At 41.9% G+C, this 11,736-nt stretch overlaps 1 long non-coding RNA gene across 1 annotated transcript; it reads right to left on the bottom strand.

Annotated features, from left to right (window-relative positions):
• Window positions 1–243: 243 nt before the first annotated feature.
• LOC127295447 (uncharacterized) lies at window positions 244–3,684 on the bottom strand. Its single transcript, XR_011743617.1, has 4 exons — window positions 3,456–3,684; window positions 3,173–3,315; window positions 1,651–1,736; window positions 244–435 (listed from the first exon to the last, which is right to left on the bottom strand). It is a non-coding gene; the product is annotated as an uncharacterized lncRNA (long non-coding RNA).
• Between the last annotated feature and the right edge of the window lie 8,052 nt (window positions 3,685–11,736).

The raw sequence follows: 11,736 nt of genomic DNA, 5'->3' as shown, positions 1-11,736 counted from the left end.
AATGACGAGATCTTATGCTACGCTTAATTGGGTGTGTCCATTACATCATTCATATAATGATATGTGACGCCCCTGAACCGGTACCATGAGGATTCCAGCGATCCCGCCGAAATCCGCATGATATCGATTCAGAGACGCCCTCCGACACGACGTGCGCGACGAATCACACACGTGATGCCAGAGGAATTAACACGAGCGGTAACATTACAACAGGATTACAATAGAGCCCACAAGAAACATATATTACAACAACGACTCCAATGAGTCAAGATACAAATAGATACATACAAGATCCAAATCATACAGAAGATCGAATACGTCCGAGTACGGACAAGATACAAATTGGACTAAGAGTCCTGAAGATAACCAGTGGCGTCCATAACCCTGCCCAGGCCAAGCCGGAAGGGTAACCTTGCTAACGTCGTCATCTCGTACCTGTCAAAGTCGGGCCATCGGTTGCCGACAAAAGGGGGAGGAGACAAAAAGAAAGGAAGGCGAGGGTAAGTACCATTGACACGTACTTGCGAGACAAGACCGGCCTATGCTCGGGGTGGGCGGTATAAACTTCACCCGGCTATATGTGGAGTTTAGCGGCAGCAAAGCTACTATCCAATAGAGACACGCTACAACATCCGTCTACTCAGAGAAGATAAGAGAGCGCACAAGGTAACAGTTCTATACTCTGCAAACATAACACAGCCGATGCGATCCCCCTTCGCGAAGAGGTACTGGCAAAAGCACACACACTTTTTGAAAGAGTTTTATTAGCAAATTATTAACAACAGGAAATAAGGTGTAAGTTGTTCTATGATCGAGCTATACAATTCCAAGTCGTCCATAACCGCGGACACGGCTTATCGATAAGATGTACACCCTGCAGGGGTTGCCCAACTGTAACCATACGCATGCTCGAACCCACTTACTACAGGTGGAGTCTCACAACAAGACCGTTCCCAATGCAAGAGAAAGTTTAAGGGGAGCCACCCCACTAAGCTACCCGTGACGAAGTTCGGCCGTACTCCGATACGGACCCAGAGGTTTGCGACATAGTCTAGGCGGGCACTTACGACCAAGCACAAGATAAGTCTATCCGCAATATGAGTACAGTACAGAAATAAACACCCGAAGGCAACAAGAAGTAAATCGTGCATCGTGCATATGGGCAAATAAAACCAAGGTTGTGGCTCCCAATAAACAGACTCGAGGAAAGGTAGTGGGTGATGGGGGTCCCATTCCCCCACGTACGGGTAGAGCGCTCAATCTCGGAACAGATAACAAGAACTCGGGTCCTAGGGGACATTAGCAAGTCAAAGTTCCGATGCTTTCACAAAGGGGCTCACAGATGCCTCTGCTTACAATTTTAGTTATTAACAAATAAGTAAAGCATGTGTATCTCCAACAATTGATATATCATGTGATAACCTCCCAACAAGATATCCCGAACATCTCGAGATATCAACAAGACCCTAAACTCGCCTACGACTCGCAAAGCTGGCAAACAACAAACATCAGGTAGGGCAAGGAGGTGTATCTCAGATCATATAGGGTACCAGGTGGAATAGGACACGTGACACAACAGAATCGCAACATAGGGATAGCAATAGATCAAAAGAGCATGTAAATGTAAAATAGGTGAAGGGGTGGGCTCGCCTGTGAAAAGCTGCAGAAGAACTTGTCGGAGAACTCGTCGTATCTCACATCAACACTTCGTGATCCTATCCGAGAAGAAGCAAATGCTGGAACACACAACGTATGCAAACTTACTACTACGGAAGAAGAATCGGCATGATCAAGATAATATGCATGACATGGCAAATATGATGCGATGCAACTTATCCAATTAAGCGGGATCGAAATCCCGGACAAACAATTAAGGTTGGAGTTGCATTCCTACCGGCAATTTTAAGTGTTGATTAGCATGGCATAGACATGGTAGGGGTGCGCTACTTCAAAGTTAAACGGAGCGGGGAAACCATAGTCGGTATTCGAAATACTCCGCACATATGTTAGGTGAACATGCATAACTATCACGTGTGACACGATGCGATATGCAAACAGATGAATGGATGGCATATTCATGTTCCTTATGTTTTTCTGATCGAAATGGACATAAAGTTTGTTTGATTTGGATTTGTAAAAGTGCAATTATGAAACAATGCAAAACCATCTGATTGTGTAGAATCTGAAAACTGAATATTGAATGGTGCTGAAACTTTTACACCGGCTGGGAACTAGCCAGAGGCAGTGACAGGTGGGGCTCCACGGCCACGTCAGCTCAAGGATGGAAAGATGCAAAAAGTTTGGTTGAACATGCGATCACAGGATTAGAACTTAGGCCGGCGGGATATGGAAGAGAGGGACGAGCCAGTGGTGCTAGCTCACGGATTTGTTATGGTTCAGGTTGCAACTCTGGTAAGGTATGGAATCTGGTTAACTGAATTTTGACACTGAAATCTGAAAAACTGAACAGCTGCTGGTTTCCTGTAGAGGCATTTCTGCACGGATATTAAAGCTTCGTCCACGACGAATATGGGCACTGTTTTGAGCGAAACAAAATAGGTTGAGCAAGATGGATGTGCCAAGACTCTAAAGAGACCGGAATGGTTGGAAACGGTACACCGTGGTGGTGGAGGGAACTCGCCGGAGTTGAGTCCGCGAAACAGAGAAACTGACAGAAGCTGAAATCTGTTTTCTGGACCGACTTTGAACGAAGATGGCGTCGTGTGTGTTGCTCAGTTTTGGGTGATTCGAAAACCAGTATAACGAGGAAGATGTCGTGCTTCTAACGGTACCAGAAGCGCGTGCTGAAACGACCTGGAGCGCCGGTGAGCTTCGTCGGAAAACGGATCAGCGACACGGCGAGGAACAGCTGAAACTGAAAACTGAACAGAGACTGTTTTCTGGAGCCGACTTTGGAAGAAGGTGGCGACGGCTACGCTGCTCCGTTTTGGGTGATTCAAAAACCAGTAGATAGCTGGTGATGTGGTGCATCTAGCGGTACAAGAATCTCGTGCTGAGATGGACTGTGCCGGCGAGGATCTGCGTCGAAAGTGGCCACCGTGAAACAGCAAAACTGGAACATTTTCGTTTTTCGTTTTCGCTCAGATCCTTCTCACGTCGACGATGCAGAGATGTTGGGGCATGCAGAGGAGAGGAGAGGGGGTGTGCTCACCCTGGTGGTGCTCAACGAGGTGGAGAAGAGCGGGGCGGCTACCGGCGTCGAGGAAGAAGACGGGGCCGAGGTAGACGACGGCGGTTGCGCGCTTGGCCGTGGCCCGTGGCGCGGCCTGGATGCTGTCGGTCGTTGCTGACCAGCTGCACGCGGAAAACAACTCCAACGTCAACACGAGCTCAAGCTCGTTCCCTTGCCGGACATGCACTGGACGGGAACAGCAAAACGCGGCGGTGCACGAGATGGAAGGAGGAAAGGATTTAGGTGGGAAAGCGGTGCTCACTGTGAAGGAAGTTGCGTTGATTAAACGGCAAAGACATCGAAGCTTGGTCAAGGACGATGGGTCGGAGACAACGACGCGGACGTCGGCGACGTCCCGGAGATCATGGCGACGGCGCGGAGATGAAGCGGGAAGCTTGTTGGTGCTCGCGTGAGGCTTCGAGGACGAGCTCACGCTTGACGCGTGCGGAAGACGGTGTGCTCTGTGTGGCGGCGGCAGGGAGGGAAAAGAAGCAAGCAGCTAGGCTAGGGGTTGCAGGAGGATGGAAGGATCTTATAGGGAAAAGCGCGGTGCATGGTGGCCGTCCCATCAAGCTGCAGGGCGACGTGGCCATTGCCGATGTGCTGCCGTACAGAGAGCAGGAGAACGTGGAGAGAGATCCTGTTGTTGGGCTGCAGTGGAATTGCTGCGATGGATTGATGGGTTCACAGCTAGGATGGGCCAACGTGAAGGAGAAGTTGGGCTGCTTCGTGGAGGAAAGAAAACAATGCGCTGGCCATTGTATTTCCTGGAATTGTCACGTATTTGCATAGGAGAGAACACAAGAGAAAGATAGAATGGAGGCAAAATAAAGATGGAGGGATAAGATGAAAAAAAATAGGGAAACCAGGACAACATTTTCCAAACCACATTTTATTAAAACTAGTTTATCCAAAATATTCCAAATATCTTTGTTTTGGGTTTTGTTAAATGAAAAGGAGAGAGGAGGGTTTTATTATATAACCCATATGAGGAAATAAAATAGATACGGTTTACAAAATAATTTTATTTAGTAAAACATGGATGATATGATGCATGATGACATGATGATGCACGAAAGAAAAAGAACAGATAAAATCTATAGGGGGTCCTACCCGGGGCCGTTACATGATATAACCTTGTTATTAATAACATCCAATGTTCATGATTATGAAACTAATCATCCTTTAATCAACGAGCTAGTTTAAGAGGCATACTAGGGACTTCTTGTTGTCTACATATCACACATGTACTAATGTTTCGGTTAATACAATTATAGCATGATATATAAACATTTATCATAAACATAAAGATATAAATAATTACCACTTTACCTATTCAAAGTCGAATTCTGCCAGACTGTCAATTTGTTCTTTGATGAAAGCTTCCGGAGTTTCCACTCGGATAACATCAACATCTTCATTATAACAATCACCTGAGATATAATGCTTGAGTCTTTGTCCATTCACCACTTGTGTGGCATCGCCTTGGAGAGAAATAATTTTAATCGCCCCTGAACGATATACCTCCTCAACGACATATGGTGCTTCCCATTTTGAGAGTAATTTCCCTGCAAAGAATCTGAGATGAGACCGATACAATAGGACTTTATCCCCAACATTAAATTCTCTTTTGATAATTCTTCTATCATGCCATTTCTTAACTTTCTCTTTAAAGAGTTTAGCATTCTCATAAGCTTCACTTCTCCATTCATCTAGAGAACTCAATTGTAGCAATCTCTTCTTACCGGCAAGTTTAGGATCTTTATTTAGTTCTCTTACAGCCCAATAAGCTTTGTGCTCTAGTTCTAAAGGTAAATGACAAGCTTTCCCATAAACCATTTTATACGGTCGCATACCCATGGGATTTTTATAAGCAGTTCTATAAGCCCATAGTGCTTCCTTCAATTTACTAGCCCAATTCTTTCTAGATTTATTAACAGTCTTTTGCAAGATAGATTTGATCTCTCTATTTGATAGTTCTACTTGCCCACTAGTTTGAGGATGATAAGCAGAAGCAATTCTATGATTAATACCATATTTAGCAAGAGTTTTTCTAAGACCACCATGAATAAAATGAGAACCTCCATCAGTCATAATATATCTAGGAACTCCAAATCTAGGAAAAATAATATCTAAAAGCATTCTTAGAGAGGTCTCACCATCAGCACTTTTTGTGGGTATGGCTTCCACCCATTTAGTAACATAATCAATAGCAACAAGTATATGAGTGTTACCTTCTGAAGAAGGGAAAGGTCCCATGAAGTCAAATCCCCAACAATCAAATGGTTCAATAACAAGAGTATAATTCATAGGCATTTCATTGCGTCTGGAGATATTACCAACCCTTTGACATTCATCACAAGATAAAATAAACTTCCTTGCATCCTTGAAGAGAGTTGGCCAATAAAAACCTGATTGTAGAACCTTTTGCGCGGTTCTATCTCCGGCGTGATGTCCTCCATAAGCACTACCATGATATTTACTCAATATCTCTTGTTGTTCATATTCGGGAACACATCTTCGTAGAATACCATCCACTCCTTCTTTATATAAGTGTGGGTCATCCAAAAAATAATGCCTCAAGTCATAAAAGAATTTCCTCCTTTGCTGGGCTGAAAAGGTTGGAGGCAAGTACTTGGAAACAATAAAGTTAGCATAATCAGCATACCAAGGGCTATCTCGCGAGCTCACCTTTATTACAGCCAATTGTTCATTTGGAAAACTATCATTAACAGGAACAGGATCATAAGCAATATTTTCCAATCTAGACAAGTTATCAGCAACAGGATTATCAGCACCTTTCCTATCTATAATATGCAAATCAAATTCTTGCAACAGAAGCACCCATCTAATAAGCCTTGGCTTAGCATCTTTCTTTTGCATAAGGTATCTAATTGCAGCATGATCAGTATGAATTGTAACTTTTGAATCAACAATATAGGATCTAAACTTGTCACAAGCAAAGACTACAGCTAACAATTCCTTTTCAGTAGTAGCATAATTTTTCTTTGAGCAGCATCAAGAGTTTTACTAGTATAATGAATAACATTCAATTTTTTATCTACTCGATGTCCAAGAACAGCGCCTACAGCAAAATCACTAGCATCACACATAATTTCAAAAGGTAAGTTCCAATCAGGAGGTTCAACTATAGGAGCAGTTGTTAAGGCTTTCTTTAGAGTTTCAAAAGCCTCCTTACAATCATCATCAAAAACAAAAGGTACATCTTTTTGAAGAAGATTAGTAAGAGGTTTTGATATCTTGGAGAAATCTTTAATGAATCTCCTATAAAACCCAACATAACCAAGAACACTACGAATACCTTTAACATCCCTAGGATAGGGCATCTTCTCAATTGCTTCAACCTTAGCTCTATCAACTTCAATACCTCTCTCGGAAATTTTATGTCCCAATACAATTCCTTCATTAACCATAAAGTGGCATTTCTCCCAATTAAGAACAATGTTAGTTTCTTCACACCTCTGCAAAACTTTATCAAGGTTCCGCAAGCAATTATCAAAAGAATTCCCATAGACAGAAAAATCATCCATGAATACAACCACAATATTCTCGCAAAAGCCATGAAAAATAGCAGACATGCATCTTTGAAAAGTAGCAGGAGCATTAAATAAACCAAAAGGCATGCGTCTATAAGAATAAGTTCCATAGGGACAAGTGAAAGTGGTTTTCTCTTGATCCTTAGTTTTAACTACAATTTGTGAAACCCAGAATAACCATCAAGAAAGCAAAAAATGAGTATTTTTAGATAACCTTTCTAACATTTGATCAATAAAAGGTAAAGGGTAATGATCTTTCTTAGTAACCTTATTAACTTTTCGGTAATCAATGCACATTCTATACCCTACAACTACTCTTTGAGGGATGAGCTCATCATTATCATTAGGTACAACATTCATTCCTTTTTTCTTAGGAACACAATGCACAGGACTAACCCATCTACTATCAGCAATAGGATATATAATACCAGCTTCAAGAAGTTTTAATACCTCATTTCTTACCACATCCTTCATCTTAGGAATTAGACGGCGCTGATGTTCAACAATAGGCTTTGCATCATCCTCCATATTAATGGCATGTTGGCAAATAGAGGGAGAAATCCCCTTCAAGTCATTAAGAGTGTAGCCCATAGCTCCTCGGTGTTTCTTCAATATTTCCAATAACCTTTCCTCCTCAATCTCTGAAAGCTTAGAACTAATAATAACAGGATATATTTTCTTATCATCAATATGAGCATATTTAAGATTATCAGGCAATGGTTTTAAATCAAAAACAGGATCTTCTTTTGGTGGCAATGTTGTACCTAGATCTTCTACCGGTAAATCATGCTTAAGAATAGGTTGACGAAGGAAAATTTCATCAAACTCATTTCTTTCTTCCCTAAAAACTTCACTCTCACTATTCTCCAAATGTTGCTGCAAAGGATTATTAGGAGCAAGAGCAATAGATGCATACTGTTCAACTCTAAAATCATTATTAGGAGAATCAGCTTTATAAGGAGTTTTGGCAAATTTAGAGAAATTAAACTCATAAGATTCACCAGCAAATTTAGTAAATTTTTTCTCTTTCTTGCAATCTATAACAGCTCCACAAGTATTTAGAAAAGGCCTACCAAAAATGATAGGACAATACTTACTAGCAGCAGAACCAAGTACCAAAAAGTCAGCAGGATATTTAATCTTACCAAATAGAACTTCCACATCTCAAACAATACCAATTGGAGAGATAGTTTCTCTATTAGCTAGCCGAATAACCACATCAATATCTTCAAGTTCACAAGAACCAATTTCGTGCATGATCTCCATGTAAAGCTCATAAGGAATAGCACTAATACTTGCACCAATATCGCATAAACCATAATAGCAATGATCACCAATTCTAACAGATAGCATAGGAACACTAGTTTTCCTAGACTTATTAGGATGTGAAACAATATTAGAAGCATCTTCACAGAAAATAATATGACCATCTTCCACATTTTCAGTCACAAGATCTTTAACTATTGCAATAGCAGGTTCAACTTTTATTTGCTCTTCAGGTTCTATAGGTTTCTTTTCACTTTTATTAACACCACTATTTATAACAGAGTACTCCTTCATTTTAGCAGGGAAATGAGTTTTTTCAATATAAGCTTCAGGAATAACATGATCAATAGTTTCAATTACAACACATTTATTTATAGATGAATCAATTTTATCTTTATACGGTTCATGATACTTATCAAAATTCTTCTTAGGCAATTCATAATGAGAGGCAAAAGCTTTATAAAGATTTGCAGCGACTTGAGAATCAAGACCATAAGTAGCACTCATATTACGAAATTTATCAGTATCCATAAAAGCTTCAATGCATTTATAATCATAATTTATACCAGACTCTCTGTCTTTGTCGTTCTCCCATCCTTCAGTATTCTCCTGGATCCGATTAAGAAAGTCCCTTTTAAACTCTTCTTTGTTGCGTGTAAATGATCCAGAGCAAGAAGTATCCAGCAAGGTCTTGTCTTGAAAAGAAAGTCTTGCATAGAAATTATCAATGATAATATTACCAGGAAGCTCATGAATGGGGCATTTGAGCATTAAAGACTTCAATTTCCCCCACGCTTGGGCAATACTCTCTCCATCATGAGGCCAGAAATTATATATGCGGTTCCGGTCTTTGTGAATTTCACTTGGAGGATAGAACTTAGAATAAAATAGGGGCACAATATCATTCCATTCAAGAGAATCCCCATTATTCAGCAATTTGTACCAATGCGCCGCTTTACCAGACAGCGATATAGAGAATAGCTTCTTCCTCACTTCATCCATAGCAATACCTGCACACTTGAATAAACCGCATAATTCATGTAAGAACAGTAAATGATCTCCAGGATGGACAGTTCCATCCACTGTATAACGGTTATCCACAACACGTTCAATAATTTTTATAGGTATTTTGTATGGAACATCTTCCTCACCTGGCGCCTCATCCACTACCTTTGCAGTAGTAGTAGATTTTCCAAATAAAAATTCAAGAGAAGATCTCTCCATAATGAATTATAGCAGCAGGCAGGAATAAAATCAGCACTAACAGTAAAAGTTTCCCTTACCAATTCCACTTACCAATAGCGCTAGACTCCCCGGCAACGGCGCCAGAAAATAGTCTTGATGACCCACAAGTATAGGGGGTGTATCGTAGTATTTTCGATAAGTAAGAATGTCGATCCCAACGAGGAGCAGAAGGTGTTGACAAGCAGTTTCGATGAAGGATTCACTGTAAATGCTCACAGACAAGTATTTAGGGGGTTTTGATGTAGTAGATGAATAAAGTACGAGTAAGTAAAGTGCAAGAGAAATAATTGCAGCGAGTGGCCCAATCCTTTTTAGCACAAAGGACAAGCCGGTTTGTTTACTTATAATGACCAAACGTTATTGAGGACACACGGGAATTTAGTCTAGTGCTTTCGCTTCATACAGCTGATTAATCTTCATTGTTTTGATAAGTGTTGTGTGGGTGAACCTATGCTAATGCACCGCCCTTCCTAGGACTAATACATACTTGTGATTATACCCCTTGCAAGCGTCCGCAACTACAAGAAAGTAATTAAGATAAATCTAACCACAGCCTTAAACTCTGAGATCCTGCTATCCCTCCTGCATCGATATACCAACGGGGGTTTAAGTTTCTGTCACTCTGGCAACCCGCAATTGGCAAACGAGTACAAGATGTATTCCCCTAGGCCCATAAAGGTGAAGTATCATGTAGTCGACGTTCACATGACACCACTAGAAGAATAACACCACAACTTAAATATCATAACATTGAATATTACTCAACCATAATTCACTACTAACATTTAGACTTCACCCATGTCCTCAAGAACTAAACGAACTACTCACGAGACATCATATGGAACATGATCAGAGGTGATATGATGATGAATAACAATCTGAACATAAACCTTGGTTCAATGGTCTTACTCAATAGCATCAATAACAAGTAGAAATCAATACCGGGAGAGTTTCCCCTATCAAACAATCAAGATCCAACCCAAATTGTTACAGCGGTGACGAGGTGCAGCGGTGGAGACGGCGGTGATGATGATGGAGATGATGGTGATGGTGATGGAGATGATGTCCAGCTCGATGGCGATGACGATGGCGTCGATTTCCCCCTCTGGGAGGGAATTTCCCCGGCAGATTTCAGCCTGCCGGAGAGCTCTTTCCTCTCTGGTGTTTTCCGCCCCGCAGAGGCGGCTGTGACTCTTCGCGACTATCCTCTGGAGCTTAGGTTTTCGGGACGAAGATGTACGCGAAGGAGAGGAGGCCAGAGGGGGCTGTGGGCCCCTCCCCACATGGCGACGCGGCCAGGGCAGGGCCCGCGCCGGCCTATGAGGGGGGCCCATGGCGGCCCTCCTCGGCTCCTCCTTTTGGCTCCCTTCGTCTTCTGGAAAAATAGGATTTTTCATATAATTTCCGTCAATTGTTGATCTTCCGAAATATTGCATTCTGACGGTGCTTTTTCGAACAGAATTCTGACTCCGGTGCGCGATCCTCCAATAATCATGAAACATGCAAAATAGATGAAATAACATAATTATCACCTCTAAATATGAAATATATCAATGAATAACAACAAATTATGATATAAAATAGTGATGCAAAATGGACGTATCATCATATCATATATATATCTTCAAATCGATGATCTAGCTTGATGCTAATACACAAGGTATATCTTTATCTTCATGGCATCCATACTTGAATCGAACACATGGAATACTGTTATCACCAGAATTTGACCAAGGCGGAGGTGGGCCACGATCAAGACAAGCTTGAAGGTTATATATGGAGGAAATACGAAGATCGGCCTTATATGCAAAGTTGGGCTAGACTGCCCATTTATCTGTAATTTATTAGATCGTATCTTAAGTTAGAAGTTAGAGTTTTACCTGTGCACGGTGGGATATTCCCACATTAGAAAGTCCGCTGGACTATAAATATGTATCTAGGGTTTATGGAATAAACAACAACACAACGTTCACCCCAAAACAAACCAATCTCGGCGCACCGCCAACTCCTTCGTCTCGAGGGTTTCAATCAGGTAAGCGACATGCTGCCTAGATCGCATCTTGCGATCTAGGCAGCACAAGCTCCACGTTGTTCATGCGTTGCGCGTACTGAAGCGTCTTTGATGGCGCGCAACGTAGTTATCATAGATGTGTTAGGGTTAGCATAGCTCTTCGTATAAACATGCTTACGTAGTGCAACCCTTGCATGTCTAGCCGCCCTCACGCCTATCTCAGGCGTGGGGGCGGCACCCTGCTTGTTCATCATCTAGTAGATCTGATCCGTTACGATTGCTCCTTGTTATGCAAGGATTAGTTTAATATCTGCAATAGTTAGGCCTTACAAAGGGGGGGAGGATCCAGTGGCACGTAGGGTGGCGTTCGCAAGTCCTAAACAGGATGTTCCGCGGATCAACATCATTGTTGGTTCTTTGGCCTTGTTTAGGATCGGCTTATGAGCACCGTGCGTGGCCGCGAG

Source organism: Lolium perenne, chromosome 4, assembly GCF_019359855.2.
Source record: "Lolium perenne isolate Kyuss_39 chromosome 4, Kyuss_2.0, whole genome shotgun sequence".
NCBI lineage: Eukaryota > Viridiplantae > Streptophyta > Magnoliopsida > Poales > Poaceae > Lolium > Lolium perenne.
Note: the sequence above shows the minus strand (reverse complement) of the source record. Positions and strands in the feature narration are given on the sequence as shown.